This window comes from Takifugu rubripes, chromosome 20, assembly GCF_901000725.2.
Source record: "Takifugu rubripes chromosome 20, fTakRub1.2, whole genome shotgun sequence".
NCBI lineage: Eukaryota > Metazoa > Chordata > Actinopteri > Tetraodontiformes > Tetraodontidae > Takifugu > Takifugu rubripes.
The window spans coordinates 8,134,109-8,159,433 of NC_042304.1; the positions used below are offsets into that span (position 1 = coordinate 8,134,109).

Genomic DNA, 25,325 nt, shown 5'->3' on the forward strand with positions numbered 1-25,325 from the left:
GAGCCATTGAGAGCATCTCAAGTGTGCGCCCCGCTTTGTCTCGCTGCAGCTCCCGCGCCAGTAACTGCAGCGATAACGCTCGGAGGCGTCCGCGGGACAACCGTGGCGGCGACACAGGCGCGCAGTCAAAGCCACGCAGAGGAGCTTTGTATAGTTGTTGTTGTTGTTCTCCTGCTGTAATTGTGCGTTACTCTTATTGTCTGTCCCAAATATCTTGCCTGCGGTGAGCGTTGCCGCGTCTTTTTCCTGAAAGCTGGGCTCCTCCGTCTAGCCTAAGACGGCCGTAAAGGTTTAGGAAAACAAAAGTGGGCTCAGCCCTGAGGCGGATATCTCCTCTGGCTGCAGATAATGCCACTGATAGTGGGAGGTGAAGAGGTGTTGTTTAGCGAGCTCATCCGTGTTTGTGCTGGATGAGACATTATTCTCCGTCCTTTGTTGTGTGGAGTTCAATTGAAGACGCGCGGCGCTGGGCCCCGGGACAAGGTCTGGGGCCTTGGGGCTTGGTCGCGTGGGTCAGGTGCGTCGTCTGCTCAGAGCCCAGCGCCGCCAGTTGGCTCAGTTGTGTGTTCTGAGTCATGGAGACATCTGTTCAGCAGCAGGTAGCTGATCATAAACAACAAAAAACCACAGGCAACGCATCTTTTCCTGCAACTAATATGGACATTTGTCTCTGGAGGACATTAGTAAGACTCCTCCCTGCAGCCATTCCATGTTTGTACTGTGCTGCAGTAGATAGCAAAAGACTTTTAGCAATGTATGGACAGCAGCAAATAGTTTTAAGTTGTGTTTCTTGTGTCGTGCCAATAAAATACAGATTCTTCCAACAATTGAAAAACTACCTGTGATCACAGGAATCTGCTGGAAGTCTGAAAATGATGGTCTGGCTCCCCCGGGGTCCGAAAACCTCAGCTCCATCCAGCCAGTTTAAAGTGAGTTGGAAAATAAACAGGCCTACTGTCCAAATATTCAAGTTTTAAAGAGGACGAAAACAGCAGGACTCACTTTATCGGATATTTGTTGTGCTCAGAGCAGAAAACCATCTGCAGATTTTCATCAGCGATATGAAGCATTTCAGACCTTCCAGGTGTTCTCGTAACGCTGGTCACCACTGTGTGTGCAGGGCTACACACTGGCTGAGGAAATTTAATGCTTGGCTTTTATTTGTCGTTAAATTGGTCCAGTATGCCGACACACACACACACACACATACACACACACAATTGTGAATCAGTGTGATACAGCATATGAAATTATTTGGGGGGAAAGAAGAGAAGGAATATTAAATGTAGCTGTTCCACACCTCTGGTTCTTTATTTTGACATACTTTCATGCAAAATACTTTGTTTTTGAGCGTTGTGGCAGGAGTGAATGCAAGGAAAGTAAAGTAGGTGCAAAGAAAAGAGGAATACCGTCTGTGTGTGTGTGTGTGTGTTTGTGTGTGTGTGTGTATTTGTGAGGGATGCTGGTTAGAGTGTTGTGTTTCACAGTTTTTCGCCATGATGCACTGCTTTATTATTCGGCACAAAGGGCACTTCACATGCGGAATGGGTTCTCTTTGATATCGACAGCAGCTTGAGGGAGAGAGTGCACTCAAAAACAGGCACGGGCAAATTTATTCGGCGGAAAAAAAACAGATAGTTGTGTACTTCCCTGGCGGTGGTTGCTACACATGCAAAGAGCCAACCGCTTTGATGCTCCAGCGGTGACACTCCACACGCTAATGAAATATGGTAATTACAGCCACATGAAAAGCGCTGTGACACAGAGCTGGAGAAAGAGCACCACAAACACTGCAAACAAATATGACTTTTTCCAAAGATAACCCCCCTGATTCATTCTCCTTTTCGTAAACATATATTTTATGTCGGCGCACTTGCTACAAGTGGGAGCCGTCGGCTGACCCCTGGAGAGGGCCCCGGTGGAAAAGTCCGCTGATTAAGAATCCTGTTAATGAAGACAGGATGGAGGAGCGTGGGAGGAAGAGGACCCCCCCCCCCCCCCCCCCCCCAACTCCCCTTCCTTGGGCTTCTCCCCATTTTCTTCGCAGAGGTAGATCTTTTCCCTCTGGAACTGACTTGTGCCCCATCTGTGCTGCCAAACAAACACCACAAACCCTTCCAGCACGCACGGAACGACAGACAACCCATTTGTTGAGAGGAAAAGGCGCGTTGATGGTGGGAGGTAGAAGATTTAGAGTAAAGGATTGTGTTTAAAGTTTACACATCAGTGATTTGAGTAAGGCGTCTGCCTGCATGAAGTGAAATGGGTGCCAAGTATTACAGAGTTACCACAGTGTGATGCATCGTCGGTTACTTTTGTGAAAAGGAAAATGGCTGAATGATGGTGCTTGAAGTGAGTGAATGAGGGACGATATGGCTTTGGAGCCCCAGGAGACGAGTCTCACGAGGAAGACGGAGCGAAGCGCAGATGGGAGAAGCACGTGTGGCCGCCATTCTGTCCTGTCAGCGAACTCTTGCTGGACGCCGGGAAGAATGTTTCATTTGTCAGGCCATTCCCCCCGCAGGAAATAATGGGTACAACTGGACTTCTGTGAAATATCAAGTGTTGAAAAGCTGTCAGGGGTCGCTTGGCAACATCCCAAGAGGTTCACCCAACGCTTTTGGAGCAACGTTTAATTTTTGTTCCCCCTGCAGACCTGAGACAATAAAGCTGATGGAGGGGGAGAGAGAGAATACCAGGGGTGGGTTCCACCATCGGTGTTTGTTCACAGTCTGATGACAAAGCAGCCCGCATCCCCTCTCTCTCTCTCTCTCTCTCTCTCTCTCTCTCTCTCTCTCTCTCTCTCTCTCTCTCTCTCTCTCTCTCTCTCTCTCTCTCTCTCTCTCTCTCTCACTCACACACACACACACACACACACACACACAGGAAGAGAAAAGACCTTGCTGACCAATTCTCCCAAGAGAGGGTCCGTTCCACCTACTGGAGGTCAGGGAGAAGGTGGAGGTCAAATGGGCTTTGCTAAGTTGTGCTAATAGGATGGTGTGTGTGTGTGTGTGTGTGTGTGTGTGTGTGTGTGTGTGTGTGTATTGGGGGGGTCTGCTAACTGCAGTGAAAGCTAAGTGAACAAACACACAAAGATCCTCTGTGCTGCGCCACAAGAGCACAAAATCTACACGCAAACCCCCTGCGAGACACGCGCACACACACACATTCTTTAAGGTCAAAGCACAGGGTGTGAATGTTAAACGGCCAAATGGGGACATCAAATATTTTCCTGCCCATCACCGTCAGCCTACCACCTGCCCGAGAGAGGGAAGGGCGACGCAGCGAATGTCACAAATGCAACACATGTATGTTGAAAACCGCTTTTTTTTATTGAACCTCAACGTAATGACTCAGATGTAAAGATGAGAGGACAGACAGACAGACAGACAGACAGACAGACAGACAGACAGACAGACAGACAGACAGACAGACAGACAGACGTACACATGGGCGCCAGTTGCGGCACCACAGACAGGCAGATGGGGTTTTGGGCGTAGGGATATTGTGCTCTTCCCTCCCTGCGTTCCTCCTTTATCGCTCTCCTCCAGGTGTTTCCCGGTAACTCCAAGGCCAGGCCGCTCTTAAAGCCTACAACAGTCAAGGTAACAGGTAATTGCGGAACAACACTCGTTAAACGGCTTGTTTGCTTTCAGCTGGTCTCTGCACCCTTTGCTTTGGATGCCGAGCTTGAGGAGGCCTTTACCTCGCCGAGCGAGGCCACAGGACAAATCCCTACGTGGTCCAGCCTTTGAAAGCAGCATTTGTCTTTATTTTTATCCCTCTGCCTCTCACTATTTATCTCCGTTTGGCGCCCGTATTTCTCAGACTTTATGAGTGAGCCCATATTATGGCTCCCTCCCTCTTTTAATGTTTGATTCCAGGTGATAAGGGACGAGTGGGAGATGAGTCCGACTGCTCTGCTTAATGTGGTCAAAGGGCACCGGCTGCGCTGGGGAGTGGACGGCCCGGCTGCAGGCGGTCTGTCAGTCAGGGTGGCTGAGCCGAGCCCTGCGTTGAGCTTTTGGACTGTAATGCATTGGTGGCGGATGAAGCCGCTCGCCTACCCACCAGAAAAACACACGTAATGAAGCAATCGAGGAGTCGCTATCGGACAATTTATCAAGATATCAATCAAGAGTTTGTCTATATCTACTGTCACATGTACTTTTCCTCTGTGTGGTGATAAGATTACTGCTTCTCTTTGCACACACGGGCCAATAAGCAGAGTGTGCACGAAGGTTCCACTGTACTTGTACAATGGCAGCTTTGCGGTGAAACCTGACCAGCTCACAGGTCACGTCAAACACAATAACGGTCCATCACCGAACTTCCATCATGTTTTTCAGGCCACAAACAGACAACAACACTCCTCCATATTGTGGCAATTGACACGGGCAGCATCTGAACTCTGGTTAATCCCAATTATGCTCCATCTTTTGGCCCTCCCCGTCTCCTCCAGCCTCTCCTCTCCCTTTTCGGTCTGATTTCATTTGCCGCCCGGCTCCGGCCATTATGAATTCATTGCATGCTGGGGCGGCTGATTGAAGTGATGGGCCGATTCCTCGGAGCTTCCCGTCTGATGGAGGGTGCTAAAGCAAATAGCCCAATGGGTCTGTTTAGATAACACTGACCTCTCTCGAACCATCTGCCATGAATGAGCTTTGTCTGTCCTGAGTGGAAGGACGAAGGGAAGGGTTTTTTTGTGGGGTCTCTTTTTATGAAAAAATGTATTTATTGCAAATGTGGATGTTGAGCTGAAGAAATAGGCAATGCCTTAAATGATGAAAAGATATGTGTGTGTGTGTGTGTGTGTGTGTGTGTGTGTGTGTGTGTGTGTGTGTGTGTGTGTTGGGGGGAGTAAAGAGGAGATGTGTGCTCGGAAATGATTTGAAGCGTATTGTTACTCCCACCTGCCCTCTCCATGAACAAAAGTGTTAGTCATCATCAGGGGGAATTGTGAGGGGAGATGAGGGCCCGCGTCGTCGGGCTCCCTGATCTGCATTCTGCCCATGAGGTAACCAGGGTAACGAGTACAGTATATAGCAGGGCGGAGAGGGCGAGCGGGGGCATGGAGAGGGCACTCACTCTTTTCCTTGGAAATGGATATTTGTGCCTTTGTTCTGCAGGGGTTATGATTGTTGTTGATTGGGGGGAGAGATTTGTTTAAACAGCCCGCCCTCGCCGCTGGCCTCATGGGTCATGTGACCAAACAAGGTCAGTACGCAAGCAGCAGCCTAGAATGAAGACGGTTGTGTTTGCACCAACAATGGTCCAAACCACATCTAATCATTCTCCTCCTGTACAAGCGAGCATTTTTATGACACACATCCAAACACACACGCTCCCTCCTTGATGTGTACATTTGAAAAAGATGGCCCCTCGTCGTTATGCAACGCTTTGCACACACCGGTGCTGTTTGAAAGTTGCACAGAGCAATATCACGGCTCATCTTTGAAAGGCAGAGGCTGTAAAACATCATCGTAACTCCACTGTGTGACAAGACCTTTTACAATGGTGCCATTAAAGGCTGTTTTCAGACAGCACTGGCTGTGTTCGCTACGGGAGTGCAAGCGGCGGCAGACGTAGGCGGCGTGCTCCGGGTTCATTCCTGACGCAGCACTGAAAACAAAGCTTTTTTTTTTCATTGCAGGGAGTGCCGCTACCCTAAGATAATGTTGTTCTTTAATTAAACATCTCTGCTGAGCTCCATAAAGGAGCCCAGGAGAAGTCACACAGGCCGAGGAACGACAAAAGACGGAAAATGATGCACCGTAGAACAGGAGTGCAAGGGATGAGCGATGTCTGTTACTGCAGAGCTCGTTACAGGAACCAGGTGATCAAACTGTCAAAAGCCTTTAACAAGCCCTCTGAAAAGGCCCAGAGCTGGGGCTTAATATAGGTCATGCAAAGATCATGCAAAGATTATGCAAGATACGGCCTGTTTTAAGACTTAATGAGGTATAACCGTTAATCTATTTTTTCAAGTGCATATTTTAACCTTAATAGATTTTAATAATCCATTTTGCTTAAATAAGCAGCAGCAAATTCCCCATTACTGTTTTCTGTTGATTATGGAGCATCAGTTAAAGGTCGTACAAAATCTCTCCCAGTTTGTTTAGCAACAAGTCTGAGGCTGCGATTTGTGAGGAACTGTCCCGTTGATTTGTGCACGATTCTAGTCACAGAACACCTGAGGCTAGATTAAGTTGGTGTGCATGCTTTCCGGTTTGACCTCAGGAAGGAGGTGTGATAAAATGCAGTTAGAATGGGTCTAAAATCTCTCAGTGTGGGGGGTAATATAAAATAATTCTGACTGAAGTCCGACTACAGGATATTCTGTATCCTACAGGTCGACCTTTGATGAGCTCTGCCGCTGTTCCATTCTGCGTCACTAGGAGGAGGCATGAGGGCAGCCTGCGCTCGTCTCCATGGTAGGGACCGTGAACGCCGCACAGCTTCGTAAAACCATTGTCCAGACACACAGGCCCGTATGTTTCACTGGTATTGTATAAAAACGTAGAACTAAATCTGTAATTTCGTTACTCCTGCTCGATCTGTTAGAAATGATGAGCAGAAAATCACAGGAATGCGTAAAAGGCACAGAGAACGTAAACTTTAGGATTGGACATTTCAATTTGGACGACCCGGAGACTCAATGCCAGTTGTCCTGTGGTCATCTTCACTCGATAGAATGCAAATGTGGAGGTCTGTAAGGCCTGGTGCGGGAAGGCCATTGATTTGCGATGAATACAGTGGCTACTCTCAGGCCCTTCACGGTTATTAGGACTAATAGAGAAACATAAAATAGTGTTAGAGACGCGCAGATTAGCACAAATGCTCTAAATAGCTGGCTACTCCACGGGGCTCTCGGAGAGTTTGGCTTGCAATTTGCATTCCTTTGTGTGACAACTTGTAATCCTCCCTTCAGCATGCCAAGAAACACACAACAGATTTATTGTCCCAGTCAACAAATCGTTTAAGTCATCTCAAACCTATTACTGCCGAATGCAGAGGGAGAGCCCCCGTCTCTCCTTCATGCAGCCCCATGAACCAGCTCAGCCGCCGGTAGCTTGCAACACAGACCCTGCGCGATCGGGGCCCCACGCTTTGTTGGCGACCGGTCTATTCACATTCGTTGCACTTGTGCGGCTTTATACCGTTTTTGCGCAGCCTGGGGGGCTGAAAGGGATAGCAAGAGAGCGGGGTTTGATTCACAGACACTTTGGTGCCTGGACAGCGAACTTAATGGACATTTTACTTTTTCATGCCCACACGGGCTGTCGGAAATTTCCAAAGTACCATCTTGGGAGACACTTTGTTGTTGCCAATACAATTAAAATCAGTGAAACGCAGTAAAACAAAACAAAACAAAACAAAACAAAGCTTTTAAAAATATAGCACAAACACACGCAGTGTCTATATATTGGTCTATCCAGATATTGTTGTTACGCATTTCTGAATTTCTAGTTAGAGAGAATCCCAAAATTAGATTGTTTTTTTCACAATTTGGTAGGACAGATTTGTGTTGTTAATGATGGCGCACCACCACAAGCTCATTTGTTAGCGAAAATTCATAACAACAACATATTTTTGCATGTTCGGGGAAATCATGGGCTGCGAATAACTGAAATTTGTTTTTCTGGACTGAAATGATCGGGTCCTGTGCGCTCCTTAACATCTTTCATTGTTGACGGGTGTTTAGGCGCACACCGTCAAGTAAAGGCAGCTTGGCACGTTCAGAAACTAAGCCGAAATTAACCAAATACAAGTTTTTTTGCTGCAGAAAACTGTGTGTGTGTGTGTGTGTGTGTGTGTGTGAGAGAGAGAGAGAGAGAGAGAGAGAGAGAGAGAGAGAGAGAGAGGGAGGACAGAGACAGAGGAGAGAGAGAGAGAGAGAACGCGGCCCATCTGTGTGCATCGGCCCCGCGCTGCAGGACTCAAACGTGGGGTCACCCCAGAGAGACAGAGAAGGGGCAAAATCTCTCCCCCATCCAGTCATCTTCCCACAAACATAACGGCCCTTTCATTCGTCTGTTTGGACACACACATTGGTGTCTAATTGTTGTTTTTCTATTCCGTCTTTGAAAAAAAAATCCTGCGCTCCACACAGCGCGCACGCAGAGCTGGAACAGACGGCGCATATGGCACCCGCTCTCTTCTGGAACCGCACTAACCAGCTCCACACAGGGCCGGTGAAGAACATCAGACCTGCCTCTCTTAAACAACACCATCGATTGTTATTATTATTATTATTATTATTATTATTATTATTATTATTATTATTATTATTATTATTATATACCTGTTGCCATTTTGTGTCTCCTGACAGGGACCCCTCTGACTACGGCCTAACGTTTCTTATTTATTTATTTATTTATTTATTTATTTATTTATTTATTTATTTATTTATTTATTTATTTATTCATTCATTCATTCATTCATTCATTCATTTACTTACATTTACTTTTCAGGATCTAGAAGAAAGAAAATAATTTGTGGGCATTCTCAGAGAAGAGGAGAGGAGGAAAAGAGGGAGCCATAGATGAAATTATGCAGCCATATATAATCTACATCAAACATTTTTTATTATTGTTATTGTTGTTGTTTTTGTTGTATTTTTCCTCCTTCCTTAGGATAAAGCTCAACTGCTGCAATTTTTGTCAGTTTTAGTTTTTTGTCAGTTTTAATTTTCCTCTTTGGGGCATCAGATGTTCAGATATTGTGTTTAGTGCATAAAGGCAACAACGGTTCATTTTGGACTATTCTTGATTTCAGCAGATTGTTGTGAGTTTGGTTTTTTTTTAGATTATTTGATTTTATTTTAGTTGAGGTGATGTGACAAAGCCTCCCACACACAATCAACGCAGTCTCTTTATATTCTACACATTCCAAAATATTTCAGCTAAAATGAAAGCCGAATTGAATGCAAATCATTTTCCTGATTTCGCCCGGAGGTCCAGAGAGGCAAACACAACCAGGCTTTCAACGGAAGTCTTTTTATTTAGAGGAACTGAGGGCCGACGTTAAATAGCCCCCCTCAGGCACATGTGAAGCCAGAATGACCTAAGCGACATGAATTTCATCAGAATACATTTGTCTGGCTGCACAGCTCCTTACACACCTTACACACATGCCCCTGGTTAAATCATCTCCATTTGTGAGACTTCCCCCATGTTCTCAGCGTAACTCAATCTGTCGACAATCAATATGCTGCCCAGAGCCTATTGAATAAATACATGATTCACTTATTTGGAAAACTTGCATGCAGCCCCCAGAGGAAGGACTCCAACGCGGGAGCTGAATAAGATTTGGCACGCTCTCAGTAGTGCTTCAAATTGCTATGAAAAGAAAATAATTCTGAAAATAAAACACTCATTACTGTCCATTTGGCACTATTCTGTAGCACAGAGGTCCAAAAATATTTACAGTCCTTCATAATATCCAGGAATAAAAAGCCTCTCAGTGAGTGTGAGTAGCAGAGAGGCAGGTGCTTTTTCACAGTGGAGGGTCCCGCCGTGAGCTTAAAAACACCTTCCCCCTGGGTCTCACAGCACCGCTTCTCTCTTGTGGGTAGCCTGCCCCCCTCCCCCCCTCACCCCATCCGCGTTTTAGGCCTTTGATCAAAGCTGGCCTTTCTGCCGCGGCTGCCCATCAGGGGGCTCCTCACCCTCACCTATAACAACACGGCTTGCTGGGCGCCCTTCTCTCACGAACACATATGGATGCAAACGCACGGGGGCAAACGCAGGAACCCACACACCGACGACCCCCACCCCGATACCCCCACCCCCAAAACCACCATCACAAGTCCCCAGGAGCCGCTATTGAAACAGGATGTTTTTTTGCTTGTCGCTCATGTGAATAAACGGAGGGATCAACCAAAGTGTGGCTGCGTTTGTGCTGCTTCTGCCTGCGTGTGTGTGTGGGTGACTCGGTGTCCCGAGCTGTGTGTGCACGTCTTCACAAATTTCCATAGGCGTGAGTGCGTGCACGTCTAGTGGAAGAGACACGCGGTGTCATCCAGAGTGCACGCCATGCTTTGACTGAGCAAACATATTATGCGCTGGGAGCTACGTTTTCCACCTCCAAACAGACAGCAGAACTAACAAACATCACAGCTTGCCTACACATGTAGCCGTGGACTTCGTTCCACCTGTAAGCTTTTATCTGAAGGCCTGCTTAGTTACTTCCTCTTCTGTACTTGACCTCAAAACTTCTCGTTGGTACGAGTCTCCTCAATTATAGGCCCTTTGGTCTCCCTTCCAGAGGTGCTGAGAGCATTCCAGTGTTTTTTCTTCTGTCCTATTGTGAATTCTTCTGTTTTGCTCATTGCGGCAGCAAGTGTTTGTTGATTTCTTCCCCTTTTCTCTCTCGATGGGGGTATCGTTGGTTTGGTCTTGGAAAAGCCATTGTTCTCCCTGAGAACTGGAAGGAATCCTGTCGAAACATCTGGTGATGACTCAAGCTGCATATCAGATACACATCACATGTGATTCATTATCCTGAGGTTAGCCTGTCCCAGGCAAATTGGGCTTTGTATATTTTTAAACAGTCCCATGCATATACATGGGACCAGGCTGTGATGACACATCGGCCTGATGAAAGTGTTTCCAGTGTTTGTGTCTCAGTTCAAAGGGGCTGTTGGGTACCTCCGCTGGTGATGTGACACAGGAAGCACCTTGGGCTGATCCTCTCCAACCTCACCTGTGGCCCCGAGCCCCTGTTGTCACTGTTACGCCCCCCCCGCCTCCTGAAAATACTCAAGTCAATTAACTAATTAAGTGCCAATTAAAATGTTCCTCCCAGAGGGTTTGAGGTAGCATGTGGCCGAGGGGGTGAACCAGAACAAGTTCAACAGGGTTTTTAGTTCCTAAACACGTGACGCCAAAGAAGAAGCCTCCGCAGTAGAGTCGTCGTTTATGTTGGATTCACTGTAAAGCGGATAATGTAGATGAGTAGGAATTTGTGATTATATGTCCCTCGGTGTCTCCAGAAGATGATCTCAAAAACATACTGGGAGAAAAACAACAGTCTGGAATCAATTTAATTAGACGGAATAAAAATATATAATGTGGCGGCCAGAACGAACACCTGATAGAGCTGAAATTCTACTGCTTTTTTGGCTTCCAAAAACACGATTTAATTTCATAATGCTGACTAAATCCACAGATGGTTTTGCACAGCAAATAAACACTGGAGTTGTACATCACCTCTCAAACCATAATGATCACATTTCTGCAGACGTAAAGAATGATCGAGTGCATCAAAAGCTTTCTGGAAGTCATTAAACACCCCCATCACTGCCAAAGTTGTTACTTTACAGTTCCTCGTCCAACTGTCCTGAATTCACTTTTGCTTCCTCAGAATTCTTTTACTCCTGAGCCATTCAGTGTTTTGAATGTTATAGAAATTCCATTTCAGCCTTTCTACTCACAAACTGAAGAATGATGTTTGGCCTCTTCTTCTGTTTGAGAGGAATAGTGTGGCCGGCTGCTAGAGGAATATATTTTAAACTGAAGAACCTGATGACCTGCTGCTAAGGTCACTTCAGTTCACCTCTTGGTTCCCCCCTCCTTGTCACCTGCTATGATTTGTGCATGTAGGTGCGATGAGTTCAGCCCAGATAACACCTCCTCATCCATTCTTGTATCTTTCAGCTCTCCAATCTTCATCTTTTTCTTTGATCAAAGCCTTCAGCTGTCACACTTCCTCAGTTAAATCCAACAGACCTGTCTCTTGTGTTATCAGCGCGCTTCTTCAGTGTGTTCAGCTAACTTGTAGACATTTCTTATTTCTTATTTTTTTAAAATTATTATTAGTATTACTTCAAGAGACAATAGAAAACAACTGTGTTGCTGATGCTCCAGAAAATCCAGTGATGCTGGTTGTCAAGCACCTTTCATCCAACACTACCAAGACAGCAAGACTAATAATCCATTCTTGTAACACTTGGATGTCAAGTTGTCACGATGTTTGACAGATGAATAGAACTGACCATCACAGCAGCTCTAAATAGCTGCCACCTTGAATGTACAGTTTATTGTAATTGCCAGTTAAACCAAAACAACTGAAACTTTTCAAAAAATATCTCAGGTATTCTCATCATTTGGCCACCGCTATATTGAAAGAATAAGTACCCTGTGCACATTTAGGACAATGCTTAGATAAACGAGAGGTGACTTTATTCTGATCTATAACGCAAACGCCCCCGACTTCCCAGCATTTTTCACTTTATTGCCCAATAAAGGATCAATTCATTCATCCATTCAGAACAATCTGTTGCCATGACTCTAATATACTATACACCAATATGTTTCAATACATTGGAATTTGTGTCTTATGTGTCACTCACACATATTATATATATTTTATATTGACATTTCCTCTTCCATAATGCTGCTTTTACATCTACTTTAAAATGTGGACGGCCTTGTTCGCCTACACCTGAAAGGGACACAGGCTGACCTTGGATTTCCAGGAATCCAAATTGGCACAGTTAAATGAAGGATGCAAAAGACTGTTGCACCAATCCAAGACCGATCATATTCCCACCAGTAGCGGTATTCCACAGGAAGGTTGTTGGTGTTGCCAGTAGGACCGTGCCGAGCCACTCTGAGCTCAGCCCACCTGCCACACAGGCGAAAACACGCAGGAAGAATTACTTTTTAGATCTGATCCAGGTCTGGCTTCTCCCCTACTGAGACCCGACTCTTAGCTCTAACATTGTGCTGAACCCAGCAGCTTGTACCCGGTCCCCCCCATAACACCCATCGCGCTCTCGTGCTGCGAATAAACCTTGAGCAGAACTGAAAAGAGTCAGTGAGGCCAAAGGGAAACGTGGAGGTGGCGATTCAAACCTTTTCGAGGCACTAGTGAGCAGATGTGTGCAGCAGCCAGCAGGCCACGGCCACGCATAGTTCAGACGTGCCCCCCTGCGGAGCTGAGGGTTGCTTTCACTTTTTAAAACATTAAAACCTCATTTCACGAGAAAGTAGTCCCTAATCACTCTTTGAGCAAAGCAGTTGTGGCCATATCGGCCCAAAAAACAGACCAGTGTGGAGACATTTTCCTTCACTATAAAGATGGAGGGATGGGCTCCCCACTCTTCCCGTGTTTATCCGGGCTGGATTCCATCTCCCTTTCAGCAGACCCACCTGGAGGTCTGTGGTTTCCACCGGCCGAGTGATGCCAGTGTAAAGAAATCACATCATCATGAGGGAAATTAGCCCTTGTTGTAAACCCCTTTTAACTTTCCATGTGGCAGGCAAACGGGCAGTCAGCTGTAAAGGAAACAGCCGAGAGGAATGCTGGGAATGACGGGAGCCGGCAAGACGACAACTGATGATACACAGCAGAGTTAAAATATTGCCCGAAACTGCACTGACCAAATACTGAACGCGTCGCCTGAGCTTTGAGATGTAATCTATCTCGTGTTTGAGGCGTTTTCAGAACGGCGGAGGAGAATTAATGTGAGGTGAATGTTTTCACAAGCTCAGCAGCTTTCAAATGCTACAAATGGTTTAGGAGGGAGCGTAAGGGGAGGAAAGAGACACCCTGGGAGCGACGGCTGTGAGGAGCAGGCCCGCAGAGAGGAGAAATGCCTGAGAAAACAACCCTGCACAAGCGAGTGCAACTGCTAAGAATTATCATCCTTTTGGGTCTCCAAGAAAATTCCGACGACACACACCAGCAGCACAGACGATCCGCGGAACGCTGGCAACAACTGCTCCTTGTGCTCCCGGTACATTCAGAGGGAATCTAAGGAATGGTACCAGGTGGAATTCCAAATATCTAAAGCAATCCTTCACTTTCCTCCTCGCGGAGGAATTCACACCTTTGTGGTCGTCACGGCCTCGTTCATCAGCCATCTACAGCTAACCGGTGCTATGGCGACCATTAAACAGGGCTAATGTTTGCAACCGCACAGCGACTCTGCGCTAAAGACAGGTTACCACATGGAGCAGCACTCTGACATGAAATATTACCCTCCGAGCTGCGTCCCTCTCTCCCTCTCTCTGTTTCTATCCCTCCTCTCTGCACGGCTGAATGTTTCTTCTGGCACTCAGCTCCCCCGTCTGCGTGCATCAACAAACACGAGAGGAGGAACCAGCAACTGTATTAACAGATGGCCAGAGTCAATAAAACACGCACAAATCAAGCGTCGGACACATCTGCCATGTGCAGTCGGACTAATCTTTCTGTGTGGTTCTAGGGGAGTGATGGAATCACCGCGGTTCAGCCAGATTAGAGGGGACGGGCCAACTCACCCCCGGGGACAGCAGGAAGCTTTGCAACGGGTCACAGAATGCAGATGAAGGCCGGCGGCGCTCAAGAGGGACGCGATTCTGTCTGACAATGTCAGCAGTACAGAAAACAGCCACAAATCCATGTCTGCTAGCTCACTGATGAGAGTGTCTGTGAGATGGCAAAGGATGGAGACCAGCAACAATATAGGACCGATTAACTGGTAATTCAGCTATTTATGGGTTGAAATGTCTCAGCACAATGTCAACACCAGCATAAAGGTTTGGTTGGTTAAAAATGGGTTTAGTGAAACAGACGAGAAACACATTGTACACCATATTGTGCTGATTTATGATGTTACATTTACAATAATTTAATTTAGAGCACTGGTGAGGTACCCTTGAGCAAGGTACTGAACCCACAAACGCTCACATAGGGCCCTGCGATGAACTGGTGACTCTTCAGGGGAGGGTACCCTCGCCATGATCCCGAAAGTGAAAAGCTGTCAAGAAGAAGAAAATAAAAAGATGCCTGTCACACTTGCTCCAGCACAGTCACACATGTACACACACTTGGGCTGCATGAAATATTTGAAGGTAAAATAAAACCATATATATGACTTATGTTGGTATATTCATAACCTGCCAGTTCTTCAATTTATATTTGAACACCACCAAACATGGAAACAAAATAAAATAAAAACACCATTAATGGCACTCACTCTAGATTAGAGATTCAGGAGATTGCCGTAACAATCATTACTCCTCACTGAAAAGTCAAAATTGCGGAACAATGTATCAGAAATGCGTGAATGGAAACGTCAACTGAAGCGAAACATCTGACTCAGTGAGCCCAGTGTTCTGTTGATTATGATGAAAAAGGAAGGAAGATTCTGACAGTAATCCAAAAACACAACCACGGGGCGCTGCGTTGAGATGATTTATCGTTCTGAACTTTGGCGTTTCATGAACGAACACCAGCCTCCAGATTAAGAACGTGATGACTTATTGTTATTTTTCTCCTTGACTGAAAAATAAATTTAAAGATCAGTTTGGAATGACCATTATGGGCAGCCATCTTATATGACAGACATGTGGCAGCACATGCGGGGGTGGGTTTACTGGTGACTTTAATCCTCCAAAGAAAATTGTGGAGGGGGAGGAAGATAATTAAAAAATACTGCATGATAAATAAAAGCCCCAAATATCAAACAGATGTAATCACATGAGTTTGATAAGCACACAGGCTCGGTTAATTCCCAACAAATTATCTAATCCAGATGTTGCACTCTCAGTGTAAACACGGTGCCCTGCAGAATCATAAAACAAATAAGCATGAAAGGTTTAAAGTTTCAAACAGAGCCTAACCCTGGACCCAGACCTTTCCACTAAAAAAAAAAAGAAAAATACACAGCACACACTACCCCCCTTTTGCTGCCTTCTTGAAACAGGAAAATGTAAATATGGTAATATTTAGCACGTGTTTTAAAACAGATCACTTTTCTCAAGCAGGCAAGGAGAGAGGGAGGGAAGGAAAGATAGAAAAAGGGAGGACACAAGAGAGAAGCAGACAGAGAGAAAAAGAAATTTTAAAAAAAGAGAGAGAAAAAAAAAAACCTGGCCCACACACGATATAAGGCCTCCCCAGATTTGTGTGTGTGTTCCAGTCTGTGCGATGCGGACAGGCTGTGGCTTCCTCTGTTTGCGCACAGTTCCACCGAACGCTCCGCTCCGGCGCTGATGGCCTTGACACGCCGCAGAACGCCGAAGTGGATCCGTCCCACTGTGAGTCTAGAGAGTCAACAACAACTTAACAACACCAAAACACTGCTCCAATTGTCCTTCTGCGCGCCAAAGCCATTTTTCACATTAAGAAAACAGGAGTTGGAAGATTTTTTTTTAAAGGGGGGGGTGGGGGGGGGGGGGGGGGGTGGAGAGAAAGAGAGACAGCAGAGGGAGGAGCAGAAATGGAACCATATGGATGTGTTTAAGGACCACCAGGGAAGGGAAACTTGTGCATTTTCGCATAAACCCTGATAAACTCCAAATATGTAATTACACGGGGTTTAGGGCTTGTCTGTTGCAGATTCATTCAGGAATTTCTGGTTACGTCTCTCTGAGAGTTCGGGTGTAACAGGGCTCCTTATCCTTCAAGTGGCGGATCTGCTCGGCTTAGTTGTGGCCAAGCCTTTTGCTCACACACACACACTTTAGCCTGCTCTGTGTGAGAGTGCCATTGTCCCCCCACCTATTTAACAAGGCCGCGTGTTAAAGAAGAAAGTAGTCAAAATACCTCCAACTACATAAAACAGCAAAGGAGAGGGACTCTTGTTAAAGACCTGCTGCAGGTTTAAAGATATCATCACGTCTCAATATTTATAGTTCTTCAAATCCATGTCAGTGTTTGTAGCCAATTTGTTGCGCTCCAATAAATAGGCCGGGCTATTTATCAGCAGACCACATGGCAACCATTTATGGAGCCTAACAAGAGGCAGATGTGTCCCGTATATGTTTTTGCATGCAGGTTTGACGCGCTGACAGGCTGAGACAGATAGCTGAGATGTACAACCTCTGTCCTGACGGCAGGATCGGCTATAAACATCAGTTCTGATTAGAGCCTGCAGAACACAAACATGCCTCTCCAGCTATCATCCAGCCTTATTTGTCTTCCCATGACAAAGGTTTTTGATTCACACCCCGGCTGTATCACTTTGACTGTGAATAAGACATAAACTGGGGGTGGGGGGTAGGGGGGTAGGGGGGTGGGGGGGGGGGCACTTCCGCCGCAGCCTGTGAGGCCTGCTGCAATGTGCGCACCTCTGTACTGTGCGTAACATCAACTCCTTATTGTAAACACAAACTGTGACTTATGCGTGTGCGCTGAAAACAAAACGTTTAAATCTTTTTCTTTTGTATTTCCTTGCGCGTGTGTGTGTACGTGCATGGGCGTGCGTGTGCGTGCAGGCGCTGCCAATTACCCCAGCCATAAATACAAGATCCCCATCCGTCACTGAGTTTCTGGGTGGCTGCAGTGCCGCCATAATTGGTTTCAGATGGTCACCCAGATCTTTCTCTCGGCGCTGCAGCGGCTGTGTGAGAGAAAGCTGCAGGGGAGAGAGAGAGAGAGGGAGGGAGAGAGGGAGGGAAAAGATGAGTGACAGCGGTGGATAAATACTGGGTGAGGGCAGGAATAAACAGGGAGACACCAAATCTTGCTTTTGTCCTGAGGGTCTCCTCCCCGTGAGAGTGGTTCACTTTGATTTTCTGTCTTTCTTTTTTTGGAATAAGAGCTGATTTGACATATTTTATATGCACAATGCGCAATAAGGTTCATTACACGTTTCAAATAAATAAAATATCCCACATTCTGCTCATGGTATTAACATTCTGTAGAAAGCTGATTATTGTACTATTAGGTTAGAGTTCTAATAACTATATTAACGCTCCTGGATCATCTGGTGGCATGTGAGGTTCCGCAGGGGTTTAAGGGAGCCGGGCTCAAACCGTTTCTTGATCTGCTCCCTGCAGACACTTAATCAATAGGCATATTAACAACAAATTAGCCAAGAGGCCTATCGATCCACAAGGACACCGTGACTCTCTGACAGCTGCTGAGCATTTGCTGAGTCACATTTTCATAAAAGATTCATAATTTTGACGAAATAAAAATGTGGGTGCTTTTCACTGGGAAATTCATGCTCCCATCACCCCCACCACCACTTCCTGTTATTGTAGAGGCAGCTCACCAATTATTACAGACATTTGTAATTCACTGAGCCAAGAGCGTGCGGTCACGCTGGAATCCTCAAACTTTATAAATCCATTAAATCCCTCTCATTAGACCTTGAGCCAAATTGCAGCGAGGCGGGACGGGGAGCATGCTGAATCACACACCGGGTGTTGCCCTTCCTACCCACACCGTTCCGTAGCACAGTTATTACGCTCTGGCTGTAATTTCCCAATTTCTTTGACAGCATAAACAACAACAGGAAATCAGCTCAAAGACATAAGCTTTACTCATACAAATGCCGTTTCTTGGCTGAAGTATATCGCACTTTAAAAGGGAAATACTCCTGTCAGATTTGCATCTGGACAGTATAGTTGGTCAAATATGCACCGAAAAATAGGGGCAGCATATCATTGAGCAAATAATGCTGCAGACTGTAATATCTATGATGCTCTTGGTCTCTGTAATTACCTTGTAGTAGCAAGCCTGTAACTATAGAAACTATTTGCTCATGTAGCGGTGGCACAAATGGCCACGTCGCTCTGCAGTTACTTAAAATGCAACCCTGTCTTGTGGGGCGTCAACGCAGCCGACTGGTCTGTGTAACCTGAACAGAACTGACATCAAACAGAGACGGGCCTTTAAAACCCAAATTGACAAGCGTATGAGGTCATTAACAGCGGGTCTGATTATGGTTGTTGCAGAATACTAATAAAAGACCATGTGTTGGACTTTGGACTTGTGAAATTTGTTTGAAATTATTTAAGAAAATGCAGCAGCTTGTAAAATTACAGATCCCCCCTTAACACTGGTGTTTTCATGCCCCACTTCCATAACCACAAAACACAAGTTTGATACGGGCCAAGATTATCTGGTTAGCATGCAAACGTCAGTGTTTATCTATAACTGTACACTGCAAACTCTAAAAATGTTGGCAAAAAGACTTGAAAAAAATTATACGACATCCCCTGTGCACTATTGAGCCTTGCTTACCCTGTTTGGTCTTTATCTGCTGACCCAAAAGCTGAAGAGAATGTTTAATTGTGATAAAATAAGACCTACCTAAATCTTGCATTAGACTAATTTAGAATTGGAAGCATTGCTATAAAAGCTGTAATTTCAGTGAGGTCCATTTGTGTGGAGAACTACTTTACGACGTAATTCTATTTCCTATAATATACTGGGACACACTATTATGTTTTACTATTTGACTGGAGACCAGCTGAAAAAAGAAGCTAAAATAACAGCTCCGTCACCTGCGCCAGGCCAAATTTATTGCGATCTAGAATATTGAGCGTTTCTGTAAAATGGCGCAGTCTCGGTTTGGATCACGCATGGGTCCATAAATCATTGTGATGTTTCCAAAGATGTCAGCTCACTTCTGCTTTTCAAAATGTTCTCCACATTGTCTGTCAGCAAGTGATCCATCTGTGTCGTAGAGGATTAAGATACTGGAGTGCTCCCAGTTCCCAACGAAAATTGTAACTATAGGAATAATAGCAGAGACTGGAAGATGGATAGATGGAGGAGGAAAAGTGAAAGGAGGAGGACCAGTGAGGTGAAGAAGAGGACGGCAGGTACTCATGGGCAGGAGAGGCAGATGGGATGGAGGCCACAGGGTGGAGAGTGGGCCCTTGTGAAAATGGAGATGTATTAAACCTTTGCTAAGCTGGATCACCAAAGATAAAATATTTATATATGCTATTGTGTGACGGCAGGCCGGGCTGAGTAGAGCCTTAATTTGTTTTTCTCCAGGATGAATTAAATGCCTCACCATCATCAGTGGAGCGAACTGGCGATGATTACTGCTCAGTTTCCCTCTTGAGAGATTTTAATGGTCAAAGTTACAATTACACTTTGTCTGCTTCCCACATCTCCATAAATTAAAGGTGGAGCAGGAACACTTGAGGCGGATGAACATTGATCCCACGCTGCCCTTCCTTGTCTCCTTTCTCCACTCTCACCTTGCCACCTTTGACCCCCATCAACCCTTCTCTAGCAGCTTTCATCTCCTTCTCATCTTCCAGGCCGACTGAAGGAAGGAAGCGACTCGCGTCAGAACCGAAACACAAACGATGGCACAAGTGCAGACAGTCAATTGTTTACCCTTAAGATCGACGCTAGGATATTGCACCAAGTATATGTTTATGGAAAAATGTAGATGATTATTAACAGCGTATATGACCGACACTGACTACACCGAATAGGTGCAGGCGACGTGTGTATGATAACCATATGTAAAACGTGCAGCGAGACAACAGTGTAAACGACATTTGCAGCTCGGCACAGATTGACACTGATTGTCGTACTATTACAGGCAAATAGCAACACTTGGTTGGCAGTCGACAGGGCATAATCATGTGTGACTAACAGTGATGGAGAGAGCGCTACAAAGAGAAAGTGAGATGGCGGAGGTGCGGGCTCTTTGTCTCCTCTGCCATCTTCCTCGTCTCTGAGTAGCATGGAGGGCCCAGCACAACAGGAGATGATAAAAAGATGGAAGCCACTCAAAGTTCAAGGCGGAGGTGCTCTTTCATCTATTTCAAGACAATCATGCCGGGTTCTACATGTACATTACTGCAAACTACCAATTTCTGCTTTCTGCACACACAGAGGCAAGAAATAGTGAATGGGTGGTGGTACAACAAACTCCTGCATATTACTTTTTCGCTTTTAACGTGAAAGTCTGGGATGCCAAATAGAGACGGATAATCGTCAAAATTTTTATTTCAGGGGTTCGGCCGTACTTTTTCAGAGGGTGATGTGTGTTTGATGGCGATGCCAGATTCATTCATGCAAAATCACTGAAGGCACCATGGAAACAGCAAAACTTTCATCTGTATTCTCGTTCAAATGTGCTCAAAGTAAGTAGCACATTATGAAGCTTACTAAAGTGGTACAGGCTGAACATTGAAAAGCAGTGGTGGATTTATAAATGCAGGATTTAGGAAGTTTTAATACTAAAAATATATGGCACAAGATATGGCAGTGTATATTGTATTTTACCCTGCGTGAAAAGTCTTGAGCTTTGAAAAATGAATGAATGTTTTTTTTGAACATTCATTTATGTTCATGTGCAATAACTTGACAAAACATCACCCTTTGTTTTCAAATTGCTCAATCAAAAACACCCTTGATGGATGTCAGCTGATAGGAAACTAGCATGGGAGAGCTGATATTTCCACAAGCCTAGATGGTGATCATGGATTAACCTCCTCAACAGTTTACAGCGAAACAGATGCATTAGCACACAAGCATGAATGCTAATGATGTCACGTTTCACACGTGTATGCCTGTCCTGCATAAATCAGCCTGCGTGCGCTCTCTGTAATCAAGCGTTTTGAAGTCATTCTCACTGTGGCATCAATCATGAGCAGAGTGACAGAAGGAAGTGGTTGTTCAGCAGCATGAATTAGACAAACCGCTCAACAGTCAGTCGGGCATCAGGTTAGACAGGCAGCCTGTTCCATCCACCACAGTCGTCTACAGTAGCACTAGCTTGTGTACTTCCTCAGCACTGGTGGGCCACAGCAGTAAGAAAATTGCCAGCGCTAAGCCCAATTTCCCCTCACGCAGCAAGTAAGTACAGGGCTAAGACGCAGAGCTGTTTTGATGTCACTGCATGCACGCAAACCACAGTTGGAATTGATGAACAGTTAACCCTGACTATAATTAACCCCAGACAGGACTGTCGCTGAATTATCACTGTAGAATGAGCATTGTTCCCTTTGATGAGGGCCTTCCACTGGCTATTCTGAATGCTGGCATGACATTTTATTTTTAACATTTATATCCTGCCTTTTGATCACACAGCCACCCAGGATCGTCGGCCAATAAGTCAGCCGGCAAGCCAATATTCAGCCAACGCGCCCGACAGGCCGTCACACACAACACGTTGAGTTATGAGCTAAACTGTCTACGACTGAAGGCTGCATTACAGCCTTTCAGTGGAGCGGCAGCTTGGGGTTTAATGAAGGTAACCTGAGCTTCCTGTTAAGCAAACAGGCCGGACCTGTGAAGGAAACCTGCACGTCACCCTTTCTCAAGCTCTCATTACAATCACTCGGGCCCACCAGGATGAGCCAGGCACCGTGGCTGGCGTCCATTTCTTTAATCTTTCAATTACTGCCAACGCTACTATCCTGCATGTTTTCACAGAGAAACATTAGAAGTTGCTGCGGATGATGTGGTCCTTTGTGAAAAAGTAGACAAATGAGTGAAATGATTCATTCACAGCAGTGATGCGGAATAAATGGGAAAGAGTCAAGGCAATCGGGAAGAGTGGAGCTTTAGCGGGAGTTTCATCATCTGCTGTTGTCTAAATGGAATATTAAGGAATATGAGGAATATGCTGACTGCCTTGTACTGTGGAAAGTGGGACTCAACTGTTAGCTGCCTATCAAAAACCAATATCCTCAAATTTAACGCTGGTGTTGTCTTGTGAAATGGGAAAGAAACTGTGTCTAATGCAATAAGTCGAAGCAGGCTGCTGTGAACCTTAACCTCCCTCCACCCTTGAAACTCCCTGTCCACCCTACTCCGCCATTAAGAGCAAGTGGGAGACCCGGGATTCAGAGCCCAAACCCCCCTTCCTGCGCCCTCCCACATCCCTCTTCCTCCTCCTCCAAGCAATTTTTAAATACAGTAACACAATCTGAGGGAAAGCTGATATAATCTTCTCTAAACTATAAAAGTCAGTCACCCAGAGAAACATCTGCACGGTCAAATTTAAAACAAACTGTCAGGGAGTCCAATGTCCCCGTAAAGAGGGAGGAGAGCAGAGGAGAGCAGAGAGAGGGGTGAACTGTGGAAAATAGAGAATAACGTTTAGGAGGGAGTTTTAGTGCTTTCCATTCGGCTTTGACTGAAGCACAAACCTCCCTCAGGCTATCTTAATGTGCGTCGGGTAAAGCTGAGTCAGTGCTACCAGCACTTTATTGGTTGTTTGACACCAGAGACGGCCCAGTATGTAAAAGTCTTCACACTGGACATCTTTACTGGCTCACTGTTGGATGTTTGCTTTAACCCATGTAGTGACCACTAATGACTGAGGATCATCAGCCCCACTGACAACACAGTGAGGGAGGGGGGCCCCTCTAAAACCAGAGCCAACATCAGCGTTCTGTCCAAACCCAACAAGTTTTCTTGAGCAGAGCGGATTAATGACAGTCTTCTGTATTTCCAGGTTCACTTCAAAGAGAAGATGTGGAGCCTTCCCATGCATCGGAACTTTGAGCTTGATTCTGAAAAACACAACATGAACTTCCAAAATAAAGTGAAGAAATCATCACATAACTAATAAAGTACCGAAATCGGCAGAAATACAGAACTCTCCAAAAAGATCCAAAAAAATGCAAAAGAAAATTCACTGAACAGGGTCGTGAAAAAGGTGAGGTTGGTGTATGTCCATCATCCTCTGGAAAATAGGACATGAATCAAAATAGTGCTCCTGTGATTCATATTGAGGCTTCAGATGAGTATAGGCCTCTACAGATCATCTAGAAGAGAATATTGCCAAACAATTCAACGTACTCTTGCCCAATTCCCATGGGTTCTAGGTTATAATGCCACTGAAGTACGTGCTGAACAGGGGAGCACGGTGCCTGGTCCCCTCTGCCCCCATCTGTACCACAGAGGGTTGGATTGCTTTAATTGATTTAATAAGGGATCATGAAGTCACAGCAGGAGATGGGGAGCATGGGACGCTTTAGGGGAGTCAAGTGTGTTGCACTACCTCAACTCGATCAACTTGTAGAAGCAGGCGATAGCGGTGATACAGGCGTGATAGTCAAACACAAAAGGGACGCGCATGCAAGCATGTGGTGGTTTCTGGCTCACATAAAAACACATGCGAATCTACACACACTTGTTCCGAGCAGAGAACACCATGCTCCCTGCTAATGGTTTCAATAACACCCAGAGTGGTGTGATAAGGCCTTCACCAGATGCATGTTTGTGCGAGGGACACAATGACAGCAGCAGCCCGAGCTAATACCACCCTGAATGGTGTGTCTAATTACTTGGACTAGAGATAGCTTTTAGCTAAATCACGCTGCCTTCTGAAGGGCCTGTATCAACAGTGACAAGGGCCTGGACAATTACATTAGCCCTCTTCCCATCCACCAGGTCCAGCACTAACAATCAGTGTGATTTGCGGCCGCTTCATTGTTGCTGTCCCTCTCTCTGCGCGGTGCTGATGCTTTCTCTGCTAGAGAGACGGAGAGGCAGAGCTGGAGAGTCCAATAGAGACCAGGGAGAGATTGCAAAAAAGCATAAAGAAAAGAGGGAAAAACGAGGAGAGTGAGAAACAGCAAGGGAGCGAGTTGTCAGGAGAGGTCTTACTTATGTTAATGTTTTGTCTGTTGGTGTTTTGGCTGCAGTGTAGAGAGGGATATACCGAGGTGACAGAAGCAAGTGGAGTGCACTGCTGCCGAGCTCCTCACACACCGGCACTCTCTCCATCTCTGAGTAACCGCCCACAGACTGTGCACACAAACCTGCCTTTCAAATCACATTAGCGCCAGAACAGAATATTCATTTAGCTCATTTAGCTCTAAGTAGTGCCGATTGACAACTGTAATGCAAGTAAATGCAGAATAATGCTCCCCAAGTGGCCCTCGGAATGCTGCACATTCCCTTTTTTCTCCCCTCTACACTCACCGAACACGTGGAGGTGCACACAAGCCCACGAAAGGAAGTGAACGCCAGAGAGTGAATTCAGGGACTCTGACCAGGACGTCTGATGAAGCGCTGGATGACAGACTTTGAAGATCATGGGTCAGCAAATGATCTTTGACCTCTGAGAGACAATCACCATCACAGAGAATCAGATAAAAACCTAAATATTTTTACACTCTAAAAGGTTTTACTAGCTACAGATCTAACTTATTGGGTCCACCATGACACCAGGTGAAATGACATGTGGCACGCAGGGCTGGTGGTACTATTTTTTTCATCCTGGCGAAGTCTCAGGGTTGAGAAATGAAGGAAGTATGTTGATGCTTTAGCGCAGCCAACCTTGAGATCACTGCCCACTTCACCTCCCCACCACTCAACCCATGCAGCTGCGCTGAGACACCAGAGCCTGTGATGTAATCAGGCCAGGAAAATGGGAGAGGGAGAAAAAGAAACAAACCACAGAGAAAATTTGTTCAGCAGATTAGCAAATTTTAAACATCGACATTAATCCCTGTTTAGGAAGGCTTCTATCTGTTTGTTGTAATAGGGGCAAGAGCATTCAAGCAAGATCATGTCCCCATCACAAAAACACTGCATCCAGCATTCAGGAAGCAGCCAAACTACACGTTGTTCTGCAAAGAAGCAACCATATGTTGAACCACTGACCAGAA

At 45.7% G+C, this 25,325-nt stretch overlaps 1 long non-coding RNA gene across 1 annotated transcript; it reads right to left on the reverse strand.

The window, feature by feature from the left end:
• Window positions 1–14,501: 14,501 nt before the first annotated feature.
• Window positions 14,502–24,720, reverse strand: LOC115247320 (uncharacterized). Its single transcript, XR_003886378.1, has 3 exons — window positions 24,637–24,720; window positions 17,228–17,353; window positions 14,502–14,752 (listed from the first exon to the last, which is right to left on the reverse strand). It is a non-coding gene; the product is annotated as an uncharacterized lncRNA (long non-coding RNA).
• Window positions 24,721–25,325: the final 605 nt, after the last annotated feature.